Source organism: Microtus pennsylvanicus, chromosome 4, assembly GCF_037038515.1.
Source record: "Microtus pennsylvanicus isolate mMicPen1 chromosome 4, mMicPen1.hap1, whole genome shotgun sequence".
Lineage (NCBI taxonomy): Eukaryota > Metazoa > Chordata > Mammalia > Rodentia > Cricetidae > Microtus > Microtus pennsylvanicus.
In genome coordinates this window covers 129,066,931-129,093,138 of record NC_134582.1, presented here as the reverse complement: position 1 = coordinate 129,093,138, position 26,208 = coordinate 129,066,931, and the positions used below count along the sequence as shown (strand labels likewise).

General features: G+C 44.6%; 1 protein-coding gene and 1 pseudogene across 3 annotated transcripts in view; one reads left to right on the top strand and one right to left on the bottom strand.

Moving 5' to 3' along the window:
- The window catches only part of Frmd4a (FERM domain containing 4A), a 595,839-nt gene that overhangs the window by 25,835 nt on the left and 543,796 nt on the right, over nt 1-26,208 (top strand). The window lies entirely within an intron of this gene.
- Nucleotides 12,683-16,009, bottom strand: LOC142848559 (polypyrimidine tract-binding protein 1 pseudogene; annotated as a pseudogene).

Below are 26,208 nucleotides of genomic sequence, written 5' to 3'. Positions count from 1 at the left end.
TTTTCACATATGAGTTACCTGGACAAACCTGGCTGTTGAAGAGACCTAGCCAGGACCTTGAGCTCAATACTTTATGCTAAGGAAATGCAGTCTGCTTGGAAATGAGAAAATAAAAACAACTGGGGTTTTATTCATTCATGTAGGGTGCATAGACAGTGTTCTTCCTGGTTCTGGGGTAAGTGTGATCCTTGAGAAATTATTCTTCAGGTTTGCCTTGGTGTATTCTCTTTTTCATGTCTTTTTATCATTGGTGCCTCTTTGTGCCACATGTAGCCAGCAGAAAGCCCACCTACTCTGTGATGGCTTTGTTCCCTTGCTCCTCAACACCCGCCCCCCACTTCCTCCTCCCTTGTCTTAGCTTAGGCAAAGTACACTTTATTGAATTCTTCTAATCTTTCCTGACAGATCAATTCTTCTGGGCTCTTAATTATTCATGTGGCTCTCCCTTGAATTTCCTTCAGGCTACTGGCTCTTTTGAGGCAGCCGGCTAGCTCGACTGAGGCAGCTCATTTATTTCCCAGGAGCTGGGCATCTGTACTCAGGGCCAGAACCCTAAGAGAGCAGATGGGGAGGTTGGCTGAGGAGGCAGGGGAAGTAAGGTCTCTGGCGGGGAGATGAGTTATAAGTCTTGTTTTAAAATTTGGCTCTCCCACTTATTGGTCTTTAGACTCCGATGAAGTTAGTCAGCTACGTTAGCCATCTCAGTTGTAAAAGGTGGTACTGAAGGGGAGGTGCATTCGTGCTCAGGCCATCACAAATATTAAGTAGTGCCGCATCACAAGTGGCCACTCCTTGGGAACTTTTAGCAGTGTTGTAAGCAGCACGCTTTCCTTCTCTAGCATGTAGCCTTCCACACAATAGCTTCTCCATGGCCGTATGCCTGTATTCATGCCACTGAGTCAGTTCAGTCCTGTGAGATAAGGGTTTACAGCTAGAACACACTCACAGTGACACAAAGTCTCCATGGAAATTCAGAGAGAAGTCATCCACTGGAAGACAATAGGACGAAGACCTTTCCACGCAAGAAGCTTGTTGTCTTATTTCTAGATTATAAAGTCAGCCTCCTAGCAATTCACATCTCTCATAAAATAACCATTCTCCCAGACTGTCCCAGCCAGAACACTGGCTATTTTGTGACCAAGAAAAGGACTCAATCCTGGGTAGTGTGGGACCTTTGATACCCTGCATTGAACTGCCTTTCCCCTAGTTCTGTAAGTAACTCCACCATAAAACTAAACCACAGACACCATTTTATTCTGGGATAATGCCATGCTCACCTTTTTCTTTAATCTGGAATCTGAAGCCATGCCCTAGATGGTTTTGCTTCACTGACCCTGCCTCATCTACATGTCCTCTTCCCACATATGTGGCTCCTAATAGCAGCTCCCTGTCCTCTGGTATGTTCTTCCACACATAGGCCATTGTTCTAATACTTCCTACCTTCCACTTCGTCTTCAGGTGTACTGTGACCTATAAAATCTATTAGCACAAATTCAGTTCTCTGCCAAATAGCTAGCCAAACGTCAGAGTGGAATCCCAAGGCACAGGTGCCTTGCAGACAGATTTATTGGTTGCTAGGCTGAAAAATTGTGTCTTAATGATACCATGTGAAAACCTACATGTGAAGCTGAGACTACAGCCCTGTGCTAGAGAACCTGCCTACCATGCACGAGGCTCTACGTTCTTTCCCTATCACCAAGTGGCGATGAAGCTACATGAAGAGTTGGCAATAGTGGGCTTATATTCTCCTGCAGTCAAATGGCTGCTTTCATCACAGAGAGCGCTGGGTGCCCCATTCAGCAGAGGATTCAGCCATACAGATACTGAAGGCCAGTTGCAAGTTTCTTTGTGTCTTTTTTTTTTCCTATGGAGAAAATAGCTCTCTCTATCAAAGTCTGTCAAAACTGAGAAGATAAAAGCTGAACCAAGAAGATCTAGTGGCTGCCGTTATGCCTGTGCCCCTAATGTCTGTCACTTGTCTGATTCATTTAGGCATCTGAACATGGGGGTAGTGACATAATATGTAAGTTGACAAGCTCTTTCTGTAAAGCATTAGATAGTGAATATGTGGGATATGTGATTATCTTTGCAACTGCACAAACTTATCTCTGTAATATAAAAACAACCTTAGATAATGGTGAACAGAAGTTCCAATAAAACTTTATAGATAACAGTAAGGTGTTAGGCCATTGGGTTGCATTCTGGACATCTCAAATCCCTATCTAGCCCATGCCTTTCATTTTACAGATGCTAAAATGCAGACAGTGCATCAGCTGCTAATTTGTTACAGAAGTGATGCTAATGATCTCAACCTGTCAGGGACGGAGAGAAGGCTCAGTGGTTAAGAGGGACTGCTCTTCTAGGGAACTTGGATTCAATTCATAGCACCCATATGATGGCTCACAACCATCTGTAACTTCATTCTGAGAGGACCTAATGCCCTCTTCTGGCCTTTACAGACACTGCATGAATGTGGTGTACAGACATACATGTAGGTAGAACACCCATCCACATAAAATAAATATTACCAACAATGTATTTAAAAGCTTATCAATTCACAAAAGCCCTGTATAAATACCAGCATTTCATGTTCCCATTCGTCTTCACCCCAGGCTCTACAAACCCTTTTCCCTCAACTCCCAGGAACTCCACCTTCATCCATGCACCTGGCACTCACTCAGTCATACATAGTATTGTATACCTTACCTCTACTGCCAGATTTAAAGTCATACATAGTATTGTATACCTTACCTCTACTGCCAGATTTAAAGTCATACATAGTATTGTATATCTTACCTCTACTGCCAGATTTAAAGTCATACATAGTATTGTATACCTTACCTCTACTGCCAGATTTAAAGTCATACATAGTATTGTATACCTTACCTCTACTGCCAGATTTAAAGTCATACATAGTATTGTATACCTTACCTCTACTGCCAGATTTAAAGTCATACATAGTATTGTTTATCTTACCTCTACTGCCAGATTTAAAGTCCTTACTTAGTGTGTTTTTTAACAATACCACGACAACATTTCAAAAAAGTATTTCACATAAAGTAGGTACTTAGCATATGCAAATATTTAGAAATAGCTGGGCTCTAGTGTGGGGAACACAAGATACTTGGAGTAGGTGCTTTTAGTGGATGTGGGATGGATAGAAGGCACTGAAGACAGTCTTTCTCCACCTCCCAACTTAGTTTTTCTGTGCTAACTCTAGGAATGTGTCAGTCAAGACTCCTGGCATGATTATATCTCTTAGCCTTATAACTCAGAGATCATGTCATCATGTTTTGACTTCACTACTAGACCAGACTCCTGCAACTTTTGTTCCTGCCCAACCAAATACAATGGTGGCATTAAAATGCGAGGAATAAAGAAATGGCAGAGTATAGAAGATGCTTGCTCCCTCTTTCATTTTAACAGTCATGTGTTTTAGGATTACTTTATCCATCACTTTTGATACAATTATTATTTTCTAAATTGGAAAACTGAATTATATAGATGTTCTTCTTTTATATACTATTGACCTTTTTAAAGAAAAAAGATTTTTTAAAAGACAACCGAAAAGATCCTATGGAGATCTGTTATTTTCTGTTTACATCAGAGATGTGGTTGGTGAGAGATTAGAAAACAAATTTTGTCACTGGGCGGTGGTAACGCACACCTTCAATCCTAGCACTCAGGAGGCAGAGGCAGGTTGGATCTCTGTGAGGTTGAGGCTAGCCTGGTCTACAAGAGCTAGTTCCAGGACAGGCTCCAAAGCTACAGAGAAACCCTGTCTCAAAAAATAAAAAACACAAGAAAAAAAAAGAAAACAGGTTTTGTCACATGGTCTTCTCCCTTCAGCTGTTCCTGCATGGCTGCAGCACTGTGATCTAAAGTGCTGTGAAGTTGTGTGCAGGCTCAGTGAGCTCAGTGCTCGTCAGACAATGTCATTCATGGCACAAAGGAAAATAGTGGGACTATGTACTTACAGTTACATATTTAGAAAGGTGAGAAGACTATGGGAGACAGTGGGAAATAGTATTCATTGTATTAGCTTTGTTTGCCTTCGTGGCTCCTCTTTAGCACCATAATGAAGACAGAGAAGGGAAGAGGGAGGAGTTATGGTGAAGATGCCCAACAGTGGACTGGGAATGGAATGGAGCTGTGCATACTTACGATGTGAACGAGGAGGTAGACAGTCACTCAGGGAGGAGTCAGCTTTGGGCATACACACTCATTTACTTTAGCAGTTTTATAAGGACTCCGAGGTACGGCTGCCTTTCGCCGGTGTACCTGAGTTCCTCTGGGTGTTGTCTATATCATCCTCAATGAACTTGATCTCTGAGTGTTGCCTGTATTGTAAGGAGGTAGAGTTGGCTGATACTTGGGGCAATTTAGAATCAGGTAACAAAGATATGTTGCTGTCACATAATGGCGCTGACTGCTAATCCATGAAGAAAAATAATTTATTTCTTCTGGTTCTGGTGAGTTCAGGACTGAGAGGCTACACCTGATGTGTTTTTTTCTCTTGCTGCATCCCAGAGTAGGACTGAGCAAGAATGCCAATATAAGTGTCTTTCTTGTTCTGAGGAGGCCATTAATGCCACAGTGGGGAGAGCAGAGCATCCTCTTAACCTTATCTCACCCGAATTGCTTCCCAAAGGCCCCAGCTCCAAATAACATCAACACAGGGATTTGAGGATTATATTTGCAGTAAACTTAGAGGAGGACACATTCAGACCACAGCAAGGCTGGAGTACAGCTCAGCGCAGGAGCAGCATGCTTAGCCAGTATGACATCCTGGCTTCTGTGGTAGAAGAGAAAGAAAGAAATAGGGAAAGAGGAAGATAGATACCAGTGCTCAGGAGACACTCAAACGGGGTCTGGGAAGACGGCTCAGCAGGTTAAGTAGATGCTGCACAAACATGAGCATCTAAGATCAGACCCCAGTTCCTGCATAAACAGCCAGATGTGACCTTGTGCCCCTGGGATCCCAGCACTGGGAAGCAGAGACAGGAAGGTCACAGGCACTTGTTGCCAGGCAATCTATACTCAAAGAAGGTCCAGGTTCAGTGGAATACCCTGTCTCTAAAAACCTTGAGGGTGGGGAGAGGAAGACCACACAACCTCTGGCCTCTGTATGTCTGTGCAGAGACATGGCCCCTGCACACATATACACACTCATGCAAAAAGGTAGACTGGGGCCTGGCAGAGGCAAGGATAGAATAGCCTTCCCAAGAAGACAGCAAGAGTGAGTGGAGAGTGCCCTCTGTGGCCAGAGGACCATGCATTTCATCTCCTAGAGCAGGAGGCCTGCCTGACAGTCATCTTCTACCAAGTACTAGCCCATATTTGTGCCTTTGTCTACAGGTTCTTACCTGTGAGTAGCCTTGTTCAGTCAGCTATGAATATATTGCCTTGGCCAAGGTGGTCACAGGAAATATGCTCATCTGACAGTGTGTTTATGACTATATACTTCTCCAGGCTCCCTGGGCTCTGTTTTCCTTCTAGAGGAAGTTGAGTTATGACCAGAGTTAAATCCTCTGCAAGGCCCAGCACTTCTTTCTGTATTTTTTTTTCTTATAGCCAAGAAGATACTTTTGGAAGAGCTATTATAAAGATCAAAGCAGTGATAGGGAGAAAATGAAAGTAAACATTCTTCTTTTAAACAATTATTCTTAGGCAAGGAGAGCTCAAAGATGTCCCTACCTTTCCCAGGAGATCATTGGGCTCCTTTGTCATCAGCCAGCTGTTCACACTGCTGAACCCCTCTTCTGCAGTTACTTTCAGGAAGATTAGGCTATTTTGGAAGCTTACCATATTCAGTTTGGGCATGTCTTAGAATATATATGCAGATCTTTTCTCATTAAGTGTTATCTCTCTCTCTCCTTCCTCCCTCCCTCCTTCCCTCCCTTCCTCATTCTCTCTCCTTCTTCCCTCCCTCCTTCTGTCCCTCCCTCCTTTTCTTCCTCTCTAAACCTGGAGCACATGATTTTTCAGCAATACCAGAAGCCAACAATCCATCAACCTTCCTCTCCATAACCCCTCAACCTCAAATAATGGGGTGACGGCACACACAGCTAAGTCTGATGCTTTATGAGGTTGAAGATCTGAACTTAGGTCCTCAGGCTTACCCAGCCCTCTTACCCACTGACCCATCTCCTCAGCTCTTTGCTCTTTTTATTTTGTGGAATGGAAGTGAGGAAAAGCTGCATGACGGAACATGCCTAGGATGTGCAAAAATCTGTGTTTGACTTTGCACGTTACACCCCCAAAAGGTGGAAGAAGCAAGAATTCTGTATTTCTCTCTGTCCCTCTCAATGCACTCTTTCCAGAAGGACATTGGCATCCACTGCCCCTGCCATAGCCGGATTTTGTAGACTATGTCCGTTCCTATCTCCTAGTACCTGACACCACTGGATAAAGGCTAATTCGAGGATTGGACAGTCCTTTGTGTCTGACGAGGAAACTCCTGCACTGGGAAGTGAGCTAAGTAAGGTGAGTTCCTTAATATCCTGGAGACTGGAGCATTGAACTGAAGGCAGATGCTGAAATGGGAAGTTCAGAATGAGCACAATAGGCCTCTTGTTGAATACAAAAGAGCAAAACAAAGTAAAAAAATCAACCTATATCTTCTTTTGATTTTTCTGTTCCTTAATCACTCTTTATTAGAGTAGATTAGATCTTTACTATAAGTTAAATATTTTAACTTATAGTTTTAGGGGGAAAATTCCTCCTTATAAATCAGGATTCCACAGTGGCATGATGGTAGAATCACGGGAAACTCCCCCACCTTCCTGCATGCCAAAGAAAAATTACAAAATGCCAACCCCAAACTGGTGTTGGATTCCCTCATTCCTTCTCCTTTATGAAAACCCACTCAAAGACCAGAGTTTGTAGCACTCCATCCTCCTTGGCATCAATATTTTAGGAAGGGGGGTAATCTCATCACTAAAAACACTAAATCTCTATCAAACTTGTTTCTGCACCTGAAAAATAAAAAGCCAGGAATCCTAGCTTAGTGCCTCAGGGAAGTCACGAGCCTGGATTGCAGATCCTCAGGAAACCTGCTGAGTGATGCAGAGGGTAGACATCGTGCAAATGGAGGACCCAATCATAGCCACCCTCAGCACACCTGAGCCCACTGTAACCTTCCAGTGGCCTTCCTGGGAATCAGATGAGAGCTGTTATTTAATAAAGCTGTGGCGCTAGAAAGAGCATAGCAGCGAATCTTACTGGGTGGATTGAGGCTGTGGTGACCTTTTTATGCAGTTATAAATAAACAGTGTCAGCAGGCTAAGGAGATGCGAAAATGCACTTGCTGTTGTGGAGAAAAAGCTTCACGTCTTTGTTGAGCTCTTTGTTGTTGTTATAAACAGTACAAACCTCCGTTTTCACTGGTTTGCTCCTTTGGATCTGGTTGAATTGGGGTCCGTTTCTGTTGCAATCACGATGCCAATATGAGGGGTCAGTGAACGATGGGTTGCAATACTGTGTGGAAATACTGCACTCAGCGTAAATCCACAGGCCTGGCTTTATTACTTAATCTGCCTCCAGCCATGAGACATGGAGGACATTCAATGTTTGTTAGCTTGTCTATTTTATTAGTCCACGTGAGGCCATGAGGACCTCTGGCCTGAGGAACCCTGACATCCAGCACCACTAATGGCTTCGAGCAAAGATATAACAATTTCTTTTATTAAAAAGTGGAAATTATACACTGGCCACAAAAGAATATATCAAATATATGTGCAGCTTAAGGAAAAAGTACAGTAAATATCATTGTAGTTTCCAGTCTGCCGAGGACCAGTACTAGTAGCCTACAATGGTTCTCTCTGCTTACACCACCTCCTATGTCCTACCAGAAGCTAAAACAGCTTCCTAAGGAGTGGGATGTTAGCCTGTGTCTTGTGTTAATTGCACCTTTACTTTTTTTTCTTATATTTTATAAACTTTATTATAAGAAAACGTCACACACCAAAATTAGCTAGACCTAAAGACGTCTCAATGAACATCTCAACAGTTAGAGACAGCCATTCTGAAGCGATGGAGCTCCACATTGGATTCCATGCTTTCATTATCAAATATATTTCCATATACTTACCCACCACCAAAAGCGAAAACTCAGTGACAGACTTAGAACTGGGAAATAGTTAGCTTTACATCTCTTTTATTAGCTATGCCCATTTTCTGCATTCAGTCCTTGCTCATTCCCCAGTAGTCTATCTTGCTCTCTCTTCTACATATTAAACTGAGCCACTTTTGGGGGTAGTTGTACTATGTGTGTAGCCATCTCCCAACAAAGTACTTGATATTGCCTAGTTATGGAAGTGTGTGTGTGTACATGCCCTTCATTTTCTTCTGTCACTCTGTGTTTGTGTGCATGACACGTGAACATTTCATGTAGAGGACAGAGGGCAACCTTGATGTCATTTCTCAGGCACTGTCTACCTTACTTTTAATTTCTTTGAGGTAGGTTCTCTCATTGACTTGGAACTCGCCAAGTGGTCTATATCGCTGGGTGTGAGCTTTAGGTAATTGTGTCTCTGCCTCCCTAGCCTGGGATTACAAGTGTGCACAACCAAACTCGATTCTTTCTAATGTGGGCCTTGGGGATCAAACTCAGGTCTTCCGACTTCCAAGACAAGTACTTTACTGACTGAAAAATCTTTCTTCTTCATCTTAACTTGGAGCTTCCTTTGTATTGACAGCAATGTTCAGTTATGAATATGCCATAATTTATTCGCTCTGCTGTAGATGCACATCTAGACTGTTTCCAGAATTCTATCAGAAGGAACATGCTGTTTGAACATTCTTAATGTTTCCTGGTAGCTATGAATTTCTGTAGGGTTCACAATAAGGAGTAGGATTGTCCGACTTTAGCCACTAAGGCATGCTGCTGTGTTGACAGACCTTGTAGTTTAACCAGTAGTGGGCAGGCAGTACTTGTTTTTGTTCATATTTTAATTTATTTCTTATATCTTTATCCAAACTTGGAATTGCCACCCTGATAACGTGGAAGGATTATCTAACTTTAAGGGTGAGATGATTTTCATCATTTGCCTAATTGTCAGTAGGTAGGGTGTTTTGTTCACAGGATTATTTTCATATAATCTAGTTCTTATTTTGTGCATGGTTTTCTACCTCTTGTCATTCTTATTAATTTTATTAGTTTCTTGTATACTTGTGATTCTTATAGTTTGTTAATTATAAACATAACACTTAGTAGCTTATATTTTCACTCTTCTGAACACAAAGTCTTGATCTAGCTAGAGTCAAACTTGCACATCTTTTCTTCACAGATTATATTGCTACAAGTTATTTAATGTATTCAACATGAGGATGAAATTCAATTTTTTCTAACAGTTTCTTCACTTTCAGTGTTGGATTTAATGAAACCTGCCTGGGTCAGGAAGAGAGGCTACTTAATTTCTTTCGTGTGGAAAGTCCACATCATGAATGAATTATCTCTCTTTCCACTCCCTTTGTGTCCTCTGAGATCAATCAAAACTAAGTACTTTGGAGAACTCTGTTCCACTAGCCCATGTCCTGCACCTGTGCTAATACAGCCTAAATATATAAAGTATGGTGTCTGCAGGACCCTTTCCTTCCATGGTGCTCTTTAGGAATATTTTAATTGTCACTGTACTTTTATGTTTCCAAATATCTTATTTGGAATCTCTAATTTAAATATAGATCAGGTTTGAGAAAATGACATTTTCACTATTAGACTCTTAGTTATGAACTATTTAGCTATTTATTTAGCTAACTAAAGACTTTTATTGATGTTCTTTGACTTTTACCATTAAGTTTCTACATGTATTTTGATTTGTTCCTGTGACGTATGTGTGCACCAGTGTCTGCCAGTTTAGTGGTATAGGTGATTTTTCTTTATAACTCATTGAATTTTGTAAGTTATTTAAATTAATCCTTTAAAATGTCTATTAATAGTTCACAAGTTCTTTTTGGCTCATGCTACTAACCTTGTTCTTTGTCCTTGTTCTTCGGGGAAAATTGTTTATTTTCTTTGACAGTGCATATGGTGTTAACTGTGGGCTTTCCTCATATAAACTTTATTATACTGAGACAAGTTCCTTATTCACCCAGTGTTGTCAAGGGCAGCCCAGAGAATTAGAAGAAAAATTGAAAACTATGTAGATGACAAGTAATTAATATCCAAAATAGGTAAGAATCTCTCTTACAAATAGCAGTCATGAAACTAAGAGCAGTCCAGTTGAAGATGGACAGAGGATATAGAAAGGAACTTCTCTAAGAATGATGTCTTCTGTCCAGCAGGTATTCAAAAAAGATGCTCAGCCTCACTTACCACCAGAAATGTAAGCCAAACTGCACCCAGCCATCACTTCATAGTTATGAGGATGATATTTAAGATGCAGAAACAAAACAGATGTGAGGCTGGAGGGATGGCTCAGTAGGTGAAGTGTTTGCTGCTCAGTGAGAGGACCTGAGTTCAGATCTCCAGCACCTACATAAATAACCGTGCATAGTGGCCCATGCCTGTCACCCCAGCACTGTGTAGGGTAGCAGAGATGGGCAGTTTCTAGGGGCTCCTAGATCAAACAGTTAAGAGCAGGGTTAGTGAGAGAACCTGTTTCAGAAAAAAAAATGTAGGAAATGGTAAAGGATAATGCCTGAAGGTGACCTCTGGCTTCCATAGGCATATGCACAGGTAAGTATGCCCGTACAGGTGTGTACATCAACACACACACACACACACACACACACACACACACACACACACACACCCCTCCACAAAAGTAAATAAGTAAGTAAAATCTAAAATATTGTGCACCAAGCCTGATGGCATATGGCTATATTCTCAATTCATGAAAGGCCGAGGCAAGAGAATTGTAAATTCAATGCTAGCCTGGGCATAAAGTAAAAATATGTCTTAACAAAGCAAAACAAAATGGGAACTTCAAATTTTGTTGATAGTGTCAATCTCATGTTGTTTTCTTAAATAAATAAATACATCTGTAATATAAAAAAAATATAGGTGGACAGATGTAAACTCCTACAAGAAGAAGCCATTTCCACAGCATGGCTTTTCTGGTCTCTCGTAGGCTAATACCTGAGGTGGTTTGCTTGGACTTTGGGAAGTCTAATCACCCCACAGAGAATATGGTACACTTCCTGTTGTTTGTTAAGTTGTGATTGATTGGAACAGATCTGTTTCCCTTTCTCCCTTTGTTTCAGTTTCTTTCAAGACACACCTGTGCACTCTGGGAGGCCCGAGGACTCGCACGATATTGGCTCCTATGGCTTCCTTATGATGAAGTTGGGCTGCAAGCTTCCTCATGCTAGATTATTATCTACCCTTTTCAACAGGCCAGGTCATTCTCACGTTTCCCAGAAAAGATAATGACAATAACAGTGCTGGTGAGAGGGGATGCGTTTCTCTTCTCAGGCCCGGATCTTTCCATCACCCTGTCTTCAGTGTAGAAAATCATTTCATTTAGAGAATCCGTTTCTCCTGAAAATGGATTTGAAAATGGAGGATACATACCTCAGTTCTCCATGGTGATCTAGGGAGCGGTTAGTTTAGGGAACACTTTGAGCTTCTTGGACAAGTGCTATTTTGTCATTTTTGACATTACAGAATTATTGTCTTAACACCTGATGTCTCTCAAACTTAGAATTTACCTATTTCCCAGGTCTTTGCAAAAATCAGCCCAGGAACTGGCAGAGGCCTATCTTAAGAAGGTTAAGAATGCTGTCTCAGTCTGGGGAGGAGTCAGTAGCAAGCAGGGACACAAGGCAAGGCAGGAGAGGGACCAATTTCCTCACTGGCAAAAAGACAAGTATCTTGAGAAGAGGAACAGTAATATAGAGTTGATGGTGGCTACCTCTATTCCTGGGTTTGAGGATCAGGTAGTGCCACTGCTTGAATCCTATAAGGCTGTATGGTTCATCATCTTTGAAGATACTGATAAGTCTTCAGAACTAAAAACAGGCTGAAGACACTGTCAATGAATAATCTATCAGATATGCTATTGGTGACTTGTATATGCCAAACCAGGGCTGAGGACCAGACCATAAACAGGAAGGAAACAGAGCCTCTCTCTCATAGTAGGTCAACATCATGAATGAGTCATACGGAGTATTCAGGGTGTATACAGGACATAAATGAAGACCTTTCTCTCTTTTGAAACACTGTTAAGAATCCACCTAATACTATAGAACCTTAGAACATCTTGGAATGCTTTCTAAGAAGCATGCTGTTTATGATACCACAAGCCATGTGAGCAATGCTTGCAGGTCTTTGGATAGCCCTTCAATAGGAATTCCTGACATCTGGCCTTTCATAAGCCTTCCTCACCAAGAAGCTTCCTGGTATAGCCTGAGTCTCCCTCCACCAGTTCTTATGGTTGTATCTCTTCCTCCATAGCAAGTAACATTTTTTTACAGGCTATAGAATGGCTTTAATGGACCACCACCACCACTCTGCCCAATACACACATATACACAGGCTGATTTTGCAAGATAGGAGAAAGCAGCTGTGTTCTATGTTACCAGTGTGGCTTCACTCCTGGGCCCCTCAAGGCATGGTGCTAACTGGGCCTCTGTGGCTCAAGCCAATTTCTTTTTTATTGTGGCAAGGTGGTCTAGATATACTTAAAGGGGAAGGTAAACTGCTCCTTCTTTAAAAAAACAGGATCTCTGGGCTGTACGGTCACTTCAGTTGCTTTTTAAAGTGGGCTTTCCTAGAATGGTGGAAGCTGCCACAGGCTCTACAGGCACCCACATGGTAAACTTGGGGCATGACAAAACATAAGTAGTGCCCCTTACTTAGGTCATGATGGTGTAGCTCCGTCAGTGTCAGCGCTACCGCCTCCTCAGAGCCCATCTGGACTGGTGCCATCTTGCAGTCCTTCTGGAAGAGCTTGAATCCCTTAACCAGGCCACTGGCACTGGAGGTTGTCCGGTGCAGGGTAGCTGAGGGCAGGAAGATGTTCTGGAAGTTTCTAGGGCCCCGATTCTTGAAGTAGTACAGTGGTTAGCTGCCATAGTCTTTGGTTGGACCCTAGTCCTCCGGGCCCTCACAAGGCAGCCGCACACACTGCTGCTTTGACAGTGTGATAACGCACACTGACTTCCCATGCAGCCTGTGCCTGTTCAGGTGGCTCATGGCCAGCGGGGCCTGGCTGCCATCTGCTATCTGTACCAATACGTTCTTGTTGGACAAGATCTTCCCCCATTGTATGTCACCACAGATGCAGAGAAGAATAAAGAGACTTTAGAGGGTGACTCTTTCAGGGTTCAGGTGATTGACCAGCAGGATGGAATCCCCAGCACCAGCCAGGCCTAGGATGGCAATTCAGACTGCTGTGGTTTCAGTCGCTGCACATAGAATAGCCAAAGGGGCCAGCTCTCTGTGGATGTTGGGAACAGAAAGGCAGAAGGCCGCAACCATGGTTAGGTCCAGGATCCCTAGACATCTCCAGACAGCAGGCCAGGGTAAGTGCAGTGCCTGTTTTTGTCATTGCCCTTGAGGTTGAGGCCAGTGACCTTGGAGAAGCAGCTGTGCAGCTTGCAGCAGGCTTTGTGAGTGTTCTGGCCATCCATTGACAGGTCAGCATGCTGCAGCAGCTCCTGGAAGGATCTTGAGGATGGTGCTGAATTTAGAGAAAACCTGGTACAGCACACCCAGAGTCGCTGGGTAGAACAGATTTTCCATGATGGCGCTGAGCAAAAAGCTCAGGCCTGCACCGTGGCTGTTTCCATATCCTTAGCCTCAGTGGAGACAGTGAAGGTCAGGTTTTGCAATGGCATTCATGGCCTGCAGACCCTCCTAAGCATGCGCCTGGTTGATTGAGCTGTCAGTTCAGAGCTCTTTCAAGTTGGAGAACTGGATGTACATGGGCTGTCCACACAACATGGAGCCCCGTGGACTGCAGTAGTTAAGAATGGTGTTGGCAACTTCCTCTTTATAAGTCTTGATGAAGGACCAGTTCTTTCCCCCTAGCATGAGGAGGCTGTTGACTTTCCCTAGAGAAGGGCATCCCTAGAGAGATGGCCTCTCCCTCAGTAATATCACTGAGCAGCTTCACATGTGAGTGACTCTGGAAGAGACTCCTGCACAGCTGTCTCCTTCAGCTTCTTGCTATTGCTTCCAATGGCTGTTGCAGCTGAGCTGCTGTTCTCGATGGCAGGGCTGTTGCGTGCACATAGAAAGAGCTGTGGTATACTGGCTTTGTACTTACAGCTACATCTGGGAGGATGTGCACAGATTAGATAGGGGTGGGATGGAATGCAGCTGCAGTAATCCCAAGTAGAATTTTTTAAAGGTGACTTTTAGGTTTGCTTCACATAGAAGAGATGAAAGGGTTTCCATTTTCTTCATTCTAGGGAAGGTTGAGGCTTTCAAAGGACCCATTTTCAACAATTTTGGATAGCAGTTCTGGGGTGCTTCCAGAACTGCTGAAAAACACAGGGGCTGAACTTCTGCATGGTGTGAGCTCCAGAGTTACTAAAGAAAAAAGAGTTATTGATTCTCTGTCTTCATGGGCCACTCTTTCCCCATTTTGATCATTGTGCTTTTCCAGGTATATTATTTTCCATGCCAGTAATTAAGAGAGAGAAACCTGCAAATGAACTAAAGTTAGTTCAAGAAATTACGCTTTTTGATAAGAAATTGTGCTTATGATTTTCAAATGATCAAATCTGAAATTATCAAAAATTCAATTAATGCTAGCTCAAGAAATTGTAAAGACTGGGGTTAAGCTGTGAGACTTGCTTGGTATAGAGCTTGGTAATATTGTTCAGAAACATGGGAGCATATTATCATTCCTGTGGTTTGAATTTTCAAGAAAACCTGAAAGATTGTGGACTACATCAAAACTGAAAAATCTATGTTTCCTCTGTTTGATGGAATTGAGGGTCTGAGCAAACAAAGTTTCGATGAATAGTTGTGTTCTATTTTTCCCCTTACCAAGTAGAGGAAGAGGGAGACACTCCAATGAGTATTGCAATGCTTTGTGAAAAACACAACGAGAGTGGGTAATTCCTGGTTTTAAATCAGCCTGCAATGCCTGGGGAGAGTCTTGACAGTCCTCCTACCACGCTGCTCGGCGATCAGATTTGGGAACACAGGTTCTTTCATGGTTATGCCATCATATTATTTCTAAAGATTTGTTTTTATTTTTTTGTATATAGGTGTTTATAAGAGTGTCTGGCACCTATGTATGGGTGCCCACAGGTGCCAGAAGAGGGCAGCAGAACCCTGGGAGCTAGAGTTACATGCTATTGTGAGCCCCGGGTGTGGGTGCTGGAAACTGAACTCTGGTTCTCTGGAAGAAGAGCTGTGAACATTCTTAACCTTAACTGCTGAGCCATCTCTCCAGCCTCCCCCAATGTTTTTCACTAGATATGGCCTAGTCATGCCTGTTCAGTCCCAAACCATTGAGGCAAATTCAAAATCTAATCCATAGGCTTCTAAGTAGCTGGCTTTGATCTTGAACCCCAAACTAGATGGCTTCAGAAGGAAAGCTGGTTTGGAGGAAAGGCAAAAACAAGGGAATTAATATGTGATAAGTAAGTTCAGTGCTTGGCCCTAGAAATGTTTAACACCCAGAACTTTGTATAGTTCCTACCCCAACCTTGATGTGTGTTTACCCACTTTACAGATAGTCAGAGTTGACTTGCTTGCTCAAGGTTTCATAGATAGTAAAATGGGGGAGAAAATGGGATTCTTGAGTGTGACAGGGGCTTTCTAGCCTCCAGTGATCTCAGCACACAAGTTAGGATACCCAAACTCCTGGTCACACAAATCTTCCACTGAGTCGATGGTACCAGCTTCTTGTGCTGCTAATTAGAACAGGTTTTACAGAGCACAGAGAGGGTGAGGGTTTAGAGAGGAGCTGATTATGGGTGTGTAGATGGAGGCTTACGGTAAAGCAAGCACAGCTCCTGTGTGACAAGAGGGGGGGGGGGCATTGAGCTGCTAGTTTAATGGCTTTTTTTTTTTACAGGACTTATGACCAAATGTGGGTAGCGGCATGTTGGGGGAGCTGGTCACTCCAGTTGACCCACACTACAGGTGTCTGTGTGCCTCTCTATCACAGGTGTCTTAATTGGAATTTTGGTCATAGCGTCACATAGCTGTATGAAAGGAGGAGAAAAATAATAAGAAACCAGACTGGGAACTAGAGTACCCTAGTATTTATGGCATTTCTAGTCCCTGGAAAGGATGGAACCAAACCTTTCTGGACAAGGACAAGAAGAGAGAACCCTGTCCCTAAACTGCATAACCAGTTTCTATCCTGGTCTCATCACTAGAACATTGTAGAAATGGCAACCATCTAGTATCCCTCCGACTTTGTCTCTGTAATACCAAGGGCTGCAAGTTGTCTTGCATACGAAATCCTGTACAACTCCACTGAGTTAGAGGAAAAGCCCACCCTAAAGCCTATCGAAGTGGTGTCCCCCTTCGAGATAGCTCTGTTTGCTGGTGTTTCCCATCTGTACCACTTCTTTTGAATAGCACTGACAGCCATTGGCATGCACTTCTTGGAGTCCTAGAGAGATCGAATCCAAGGGAGGGCTTTGTGCAGACAGAGAGGAACCTGGACCCAAGACGGGCAGGCAAGGGAAGACAAGGTCCTGCTGACACATTCATCTTGGAGGATCTGTGATAGTCTCAGCTAGATGTTCTATATCTGACCCCCACTTTAGCTGCAATATTTAGCCTCAAATATTTACTTTATGAACAACTCAAAATCAACACATCCAAAGCTTTCTTCCATTAAAGAGACAGTTAATTGTTTAACTTCTATAGTTCAGGCTCTGTGCTGAGTACAGGTATTAATTTCCTAGAATATGGTTTTCACTCTTGGCTACCACCTAGTGCTATGTTTCTGCATTACAGAGGAGGGGTTTCTGTCCCCTTCTCTTCTGGGTATAAGGAGTTCCCAGGAAAGAGAGCACTGGGGAGGGACGTGTAGTAGGATGAATAGGAGTTTTCTAGGAAGGGAGGGGCAAATGTGACTAGGGCTCTATTTCTACCACATAAGCATATAGTATTATTTCTTCATGAAGACATTTAGTATCTCACTATTTGTGGGGGCTCATCTTGTGACCCCTGTTCCTGGGAGGCTGAGGTAGGAAGATTGCCATGGGTTCAAGGCCATTTTAGGTTAGTGAGTTTCAGACCAGTATGGGTTATAACATGAGACCCTGTCTCAAAACAACAACAAAATGACCATCACTACTCATAGATATTTTTTGCTGAAGATTCTAACATATTTAGTCAATAACAAGACTTGGTAATTGATTTCTCTCATTGTTGTTACAAATTCAAGTTACCACCATCATTATTCAAAGTGTTATTTGGCTTTAAGTTTACACAAGAATGGTCCATTTAGTGGTAGTAGTAACTGTCACAGTACTAGTCACCTTAGCAGCCTCAAGTAGGTAGCTATTGTGCCCAGCCTCTTTGGTGTTGGTGATGTATGCAACCTCATTTAAATTTTGCAACAGTCCTGTGAGTTGAATCTTCCTGCCCACACTTTTCACTAGAGGGAACTGAAAGGTAAATACAGTGGCACATTTGGGGCTTGCCTCTGCTTCCCAGTTATTCATTTGACCAACAGCAAGTCACTTAACTAGCCCAATGTCAGTCTCCTCTTCAGCAAAGTAGGAAATGATTCTAATACTGTACTTATTCATGATGTGTCAGAGGGTGAAGCAAGGCCATCTGTGTTCATCCCTTGGCTCAGTGCTTAACTCCTCATGGAGTCCCCATTGAAGAAGAGATATGTCTAATTTTTACCGTTATCATAGGGGTTAACTTGCCCAGGATTAGTGTTGTTTTATCTGACTCCAAAATATACTTACTTAGTATAGAAGCAGAATCAGTGCCTGGGCAAATTTACAGAACCAACCAAGTTATTGAAACACTGCAAGTTATAAATAAACAAATGAAGGTCAACATGACACACAATCAAAGGAAGTCTTGTCATTATGAGCACTGAGAAAATTGGCTAGAACATAATGAAATATGTTTATTATGAAAATATTCAAGTGTTGAATACAAATACACGAAGTCAACTTACAAAGTTCCCTTGCTTTGTATTTTTAATTGTCTATTTCCTCTGGTATTTGCTCTACCACTCCTGTTCATCTATATGTGGAATACAATGTTTACATATATGTGGAAAAGAGATTAAAATAAGCATGTAATTAGATTGCTATGTATTTTTTTCTCTTTCCATTTTCAAGTATATATACATGCCCTTTTTAGCATGTGTATGCATATGCATGAGAACGTATGCAGAAGCCTGGGTTTGACATTGGGAAACATCCATGATCATTCTTCTACCTTATTCAATAAGGCAGAGTCTCACAATCAAACTCAGAGCTTGCCCGTATGGCTAGTTTGGTAGACAATTTACTGTGAGAATATCTTGTCTTTGCCTTTCAAGGCTGGAATTAGGAGTGAGTTTGCTCATCTACCCAGCATTTATGTGGTTTTCTGAACTCAGGTCCTGGATAGACTGGATTTATGTCAACTTGAGACAAGCTAGAGTCATCAGAGAGAAAGGAGCTTCATCTGAGAAAATGTCTCCGTAACATCCAGCTGTGGGGCATTTTCTTAATTAGTGATCACTGAGAGAGGGCCCAGTCCACTGTGGGTGGTGTCATCACTAGGCTGATGGTCCTGGGTTCTATAAAAAGAAGGTTAAGCAAACCCTGGGAAGCAAGCCAGTAAGCAGTACTCCTCCATGGCCTCTGTGTCAGTTCCTGCCTCCAGGTTCCTGCCCTACTGTCCTGACTTCCTTCAACAGGAATATGGAAGTATAAGTCCCCCCCAAACCTTTCCTTCCCAACTTGCTTTTTGGTCATAGTGTTCCCAGTGACGAGCTTTACTATTTACAATGTTGTTTTAACAACTGCAGTGCTTGCTGGATATCATTTTGATCTGAAGCCATTTGGATCCAATATCTTTGTCAATTAAAGGTAGCTTTTATTACAAATCCAAATCCGAGGATAGAGGTAACTGGAAGTTAGGCTTCAAGAAGATGCTGAGTGAATGACATTTTAGCAAGTGCTGCCTCTGCAGATGCTGCTGTGTGATAATCCCTTTGGATTTGATGACTTTGCACTTTTGACTCAAACTGAAACTCAAGAGAGCCACCAGCATCCTTTGCAGACAAAGCTCTTAACTCTCCAGCAACAATGTCTGGACTTCAGCTTTTGTAGTCCTCTCTGGAGGATGTACGTTAATGCTATTTCAAACTTCAAGACATCACATCTTCTGGTGCCTTAAACAGTGTCCCCAGGCTGAGAAATCTGAGCAAAGGGCCATGCCCATTACCATGTGGGTAATAGCCAGTCTGAGAGCAGCCAAACAAGGAAGGTGGCTCTTCTTGTTGATTTTGTCCAGAGGCCTTTCATTTGAATTTTGAATTCTGGTAATGGTGAATGTTCTATCAGAGAGTGAAGAAATTTGTCTCTGCCGTCTCCTACATGCTCTCATTGGCCCTGTCATACCTGCTGCACTCATCAACCCTGTCCCACCTGCACTCATCATCGACCCTGTCCCACCTGCACTATCATCAACCCTGTCCCACCTGCACTCATCATCGACCCTGTCCCACCTGCACTATCATCAACCCTGTCCCACCTGCACTCATCATCAACCCTGTCCCACCTGCACTCATCATCAACCCTGTCCCACCTGTACTCATCAACAACCCTGTCCCACCTGCACTCATCATCGACCCTGTCCCACCTGCACTATCATCAACCCTGTTCCACCTGCACTCATCATCGACCCTGTCCCACCTGCACTCCTTAACCCTGTCCCACCTGCACTATCATCAACCCTGCTCCACCTGCACTCATCATCAACCCTGCCCCACCTGCACTATCATCAACCCTGTCCCACCTGCACTATCATCAACCCTGTCCCACCTGCACTATCATCAACCCTGTCCCACCTGCACTATCATCAACCCTGTCCCACCTGCACTCATCAACAACCCTGTCCCACCTGTACTCATCATCAACCTTGTCCCACCTGCACTTATCACAACCCTGCCCCACCTGCACTATCATCAACCCTGTACCACCTGCACTCCTCAACCTTATCCCACCTGCACTCATCACAACCCTGCCCCACCTGCACTCATCATTAACCCTGTCCCACCTGCACTCCTTAACCCTGTCCCACCTGCACTATCATCAACCCTGCTCCACCTGCACTCATCATCAACCCTGCCCCACCTGCACTATCATCAACCCTGTTCCACCTGCACTCCTCAACACTGTTCCACCTGCACTTATCATTAACCCTGTTCCACCTGCACTCACCAACCCTGTTCCACCTGCACTTATCATCAACCCTGTTCCACCTGCACTCATCATCAACCCTGTCCCACCTGCACTCCTCAACCCTGTCCCACCTGCACTTATCATCAACCCTGCCCCACCTGCATTCCTCAACCCTGTCCCACCTGCACTCCTCAACCCTGCCCCACCTGCACTCCTCAACCCTGTTCCACCTGCCCTCATCAACCCTGTCCCACCTGCACTCCTCAACCCTGCCCCACCTGCACTCCTCAACCCTGCCCCACCTGCACTCCTCAACCCTGTCCCACCTGCACTCCTCAACCCTGCCCCACCTGCACTCCTCAACCCTGCCCCACCTGCACTCCTCAACCCTGTTCCAACTGCACTCCTCAACCCTGTCCCACCTGCACTCACCAACCCTGTCCCACCTGCACTCCTCAACCCTGCCCCACCTGCACTCCTCAACCCTGCCCCACCTGCACTCCTCAACCCTGTCCCACCTGCACTCCTCAACCCTGTCCCACCTGCACTCCTCAACCCTGCCCCACCTGCACTCCTCAACCCTGCCCCACCTGCACTCCTCAACCCTGCCCCACCTGCACTCCTCAACCCTGCCCCACCTGCACTCCTCAACCCTGTTCCACCTGCACTCCTCAACCCTGTCCCACCTGCACTCCTCAACCCTGCCCCACCTGCACTCCTCAACCCTGTCCCACCTGCACTCACCAACCCTGTCCCACCTGCACTCCTCAACCCTGCCCCACCTGCACTCCTCAACCCTGCCCCACCTGCACTCCTCAACCCTGCCCCACCTGCACTCCTCAACCCTGTTCCACCTGCACTCCTCAACCCTGTCCCACCTGCACTCACCAACCCTGTCCCACCTGCACTATCATCAACCCTGTCCCACCTGTACTTCTCAACCCTGCCCCACCTGCACTCCTCAACCCTGCCCCACCTGCACTCCTCAACCCTGTTCCACCTGCCCTCATCAACCCTGTCCCACCTGCACTCCTCAACCCTGCCCCACCTGCACTCCTCAACCCTGCCCCACCTGCACTCCTCAACCCTGTCCCACCTGCACTCCTCAACCCTGCCCCACCTGCACTCCTCAACCCTGCCCCACCTGCACTCCTCAACCCTGTTCCACCTGCACTCATCAACCCTGTCCCACCTGCACTCACCAACCCTGTCCCACCTGCACTCACCAACCCTGTCCCACCTGTACTTCTCAACCCTGCCCCACCTGCACTCCTCAACCCTGCCCCACCTGCACTCCTCAACCCTGCCCCACCTGCACTCCTCAACCCTGCCCCACCTGCACTCCTCAACCCTGTCCCACCTGCACTATCATCAACCCTGTTCTACCTGCACTCATCAACCCTGTCCCACCTGCACTCCTCAACCCTCTCCCACCTGCTCTCATCATCATCCCTGTCCCACCTGCACTCCTCAACCCTGTCCCACCTGCTCTCATCATCAACCCTGTCCCACCTGCACTCCTCAACCCTTTCCCACCTGCTCTCATCATCATCCCTGTCCTGTCCCACTTTCAACTTTCTTCAACTCAGTCTTTCCTGTTACAAGGATCCCCTCTGACCTGTGGTCCTGAGCTCTGTTGATCTGTCAGTTTGTTATTTGTGCTTTGTTTTTATCTTTTCGTCCTAGAAGTTTCCCAAAATATTTTTGGGGACTCTGGCTTACCAGTTAGCCATGGGACTAGTGATCAAAGACAGTCTCCTCAGCGCTGGTTCCTGGACTGTTAGAATTCTTCTCTGTTCCTCCCATATCTGCTTAATCTACAGCTTCTCCATGGCTTTAGTGGGACAATTACTCATTTTATTAGAGGACTTGCCTGGAGACTTCGAGAAGGATGGATTAATCACAACTGCTAGTTAATCTTGGCTGCCAACAAGAGAGTGATCTAAATAGACTGCTAACTTCACCTGGAACAGCCTGCTCAGTGAGTCCAACCTGAGCTGCCCTTCCCCAGCCTGTACAGCCCTGTTGAATGCTTCTCGAGTTAGAGTACAAAATTGCTCTTTACCACAACTTTCATTCCCCAGCACATCCCTCATTGTATATAGTGGAATAGGAATGAAATCAGAAGTCAGGAGCCCAGGGTAGATTAACTTATTCTACCACTGATTTATTTTGGTGTGGTGAACAGTCTTTATTCTGTGGAATATAGTGTCCTCCCATTCAAGATGTGGCATGGATAAGATAGAAAGGATACATAGTGGTTACAAACATAGGACTGAGCCAGACTCGAAGACAATGGCATCTTTAATAAGTTCTTTTGTTTTTGACCTTCGGTTTCTTTAAAGCAGGAAAATTCATAGGCCTTCTCAGAAAGTTGTTTGTGAGGACTGAGATCAGATTGAGAACAGACTGACCATGAAGTAAGGGCTCACCATCGGGAATCTACCCAGTGCCTACCTACACTCTAAACTCAGAACATCCTGCCTCTGGGATGCATGGGAGTGTGGAAAGCTGACATTCTAAGCAGTCAGTACAGACTCTGTTTATGTTTCACTAAAGCTGAGAAACACCATGGCTTTCAGGAAATCATTTGGTTGATATAGGTATGTGAGCTTGGACAGTTCCCCTCAATTCCCAGGTGAGGAACAAACGCCAGTGAAGCTGGGTTGAGAGGTGGGATCCATGGAGAATAATGCTGAGGGCAGAAGCCTTCAGAAGGAGCAATGCCTTTTTTGCGGGGATGGGTTATAGGTGGCAAGAGTGGTCTGCTCTCTCCGCACATTCTCTTGTTTGACTCACGTGCAGCTTTCACTGTCAGCTGTGATATGATGTGATCTGCTGGATGCAGGTGCATGCTCTTGGGCTTGCCAGCCTCCAGAGGTGTGAGCTACATCAATATATCAGTACATTCTCTTTCTCTCTCTCTCTCTCTCTCTCTCTCTCTCTCTCTCTCTCTCTCTCTCTCTCTCTGTACATATGTATACATGTGTGTGGTATATAAAAGTAATGTATGTGTATTGCCCATGCTTGTTTGTGCTCATGTGTGTGTGTGTGTGGAGATTAAAGGTCAACCTCAGCTGTCATTCCTACAATACAGTCATCTTGTTTTCTGAGACAGGGTTTCTCACTGGGACTCATTCATTAGGTTACGCTAAGGTGACGTTAGGTGACAAATAAGTCCCAGGTGTCCATCTGTCTGTACCACTCCAGTGTGGTGTGCTCTACCATCCCCAGCTTTTTATTTTTTTTTTACATAAGTCCCAGAGATGCCAGCTCAGATGTTCATGTTGCATATCAGATACTTTACCACCTTAGTTATCTCTCCTACCCTGAATCTTTTCTTCATAAAGAAGCCAATCTGTGGGATTCTGTTATAGCAACAGCAAACAGACTAAGACAATGGGCCTAGGTCGAATCTGCCTCACACTCTCTGAATACCCACGGATCAGTATGAGCAAGGTTATTGCAGTGGAGGCTAGGCCAGGTGGTGGGCACACCCTAAAATTGCCCACGGCTCAGCAAGCTATGTTAAAGAAAATAAATGCCCATGTTTTCCTTGAGTGATGAACCAAGGGAACGCAATACTGGAGACAAAAGGAAGAGGACCAGACATGAAGCCACAGTTAAGTAGGAGAAAGAAAACCATTTTTTCTTCCTAAGAACAGAAGATTTAAAAGTGAAATAGAAAAGGTTAAAAGATCGCACTCCTGCTCTCCCAGCTCTGGTCTCTTTGTAACTTTTGTCAGACAAGAAGAAGCTGATTGCTTCGTTAGATCAGGCTGAGCTCTGGGAGGGAAAGGAGGTGCTGTCTACTTTACATGATCAAGTGCAAAACACAAGCACTCATTCAAACTCCAGCCAGGGGCCAGCGAGTCTTTCCCAGTGTTAGCTATAGATCCACTGAACCCATGACACTTCTTGGGGCGTTTGCTCTAGTTAAAAAAATAAAATAAATATTTAAAAAAAAAACTAGCCTTGTGTATTCCAAGAAAGGATTCTGAAAGACAAGCGTCTAGCAGGGTGGGGTACATAGCTTAGTTGGTAAAATGCTCGCTGAACAGCACAAGTTTGGTTTGGTTCCCAAAACCATCACAAAAATGCCAGCCATGGTAGCATGCACTTGTAATGTGAGTGCTAAGGACTGGACACAGGTGGTCCTGTGCTTTGTGGTTTATGGTTTGAATGCGAAGTATCTCCTATGGGATTATGGTGTTCGGAGTTCTGCTCTTCAGTTGGTTGTGCTGTCTGGGGAAGCAGGCAGCAATAAGACTGTAGCAGTGGCTCTTGAGGGTGAAAGATTTGATCCGGCTCTGGTTCCAGCCTAGCTTTCTGCACCCTGATCTGCCCAGATCTAACTAAGCTTTGTGACACATGCTTCCCCAGTCGCCAAGTCTTCCCACCATGATGGACCGCATCCCCTTAAGCCTCACACCAGAACAAATCCTTCCTCTTTTAGCTTGCCTCTCTCTGTCAGGAGCTTTGCCACTCTGGTGAGAAAAGTAACAAATAGTTACTGTACTACTGGTCACTTGTTAAATTCCTACAAAGGCAGTTTGAATTAAAAGCGACTACTCCTTAGATTTAGTTCCTGAGTGACCTAAGAATAGAGCCCCACATGGCCAATCCATGCCTTTGGGATAGGGGGCCTTATTTCAAACTGACTTGAAATGTGGAGCACCAATTTATCATAAGTTCAATGTCACAGGTAGCATGCTAGGCCCTTGGCAGCAGAGAGGAAAGGCTAGGAGGGATAGAAAAGCAAGGATAGAGAAGCTGGGGGGAGGGCTTGCCTCCTTATTGTCCTCATTTGCTGAGGGGTTTCTCTTCTCCGTCTTTCCTTTCTCTCTCTGTCTCTGCCTCTGTGTATCTCTCTGTCTCTATCTCTCTCTCTCTCCGTCTGTGTCCCTCTTTCCCTCCCCCCTGCCCCTTCAAGATGACTTCCTTGTGTTAGGGTGCTTAGGCCGTGTGTTCACCATGGTTATCTGGAAGAACACAATAGAATCCTCAATTGGGATATTTTCGAACTTGGCTTGTTCAGTGGGGAGTTAGGAGGGTCTCAATGGGTAGACTCATGAGTTGGGAGAAGTACACATTCTATCCAAGCATTCTCCATCTCTCCAAGACAAGCATCAATAGCTGTCTGCAGAGCCAGAGACAGGGATCTGGGACTTAGTCTAAGAAGCTGGACGCCTCAGAGCAAGGGAGCACAACGATACAGCTATCATCCAAAGCGGAAGGCATGGGTTCCATCTGGATCCACTGGTGTGTGTCAGGTTGAGGGGCTGAAGAAACCGGTAGTGCGGTGTAGGCAATGGCGTCAACAGCAGTACGTGCATTTACTTGTGAAGGGTGGGGCTTGTGTGGTGCACCAACTGGCTTCCTCCTCCACACTTGTATTCAACTCAGGCCTACAGCCCATTGGACCGTGTTCCCCACAGTCAAGGCAGGCTTTGGTGCTTTTAGTTCCACTCATACACATCAGTCTTCCTTGCAAATGCCCCCATAGACACACCTAGCATCTCCCCGTTATACAAGTTGACAATCAAGATTAACCATCACAGGCTATTGTAACAAGATGCTGCAAATGGGATGGCTTAAGTAATGTGTTTATTCCTCATAGTTCTCGAAGTTGGTAAGTACAAAAGCAAATCACTGGAAGATTTTGGTTAGAACTCACTTCCTCACACGTGGTGTAAGAGATAGGGAAGCTCTCTGGGGACCCCTCTTTTGGGGGGTGTCATAATCCAAAGTCCCATCTTCGAATACAGTACTCTTGGGAGATGAGATTTCAACATAGAATTGGAAGTTTGGCAAGGAGTGCATGCAGACCAAAGCATCCTCATTTCTCCCAGACAACCCTGGATATCGCTTAGCCTTCCTGCCTCCTGCATCCCACAGAGGTGGGAACTCGAGGAGGAAAGAGCA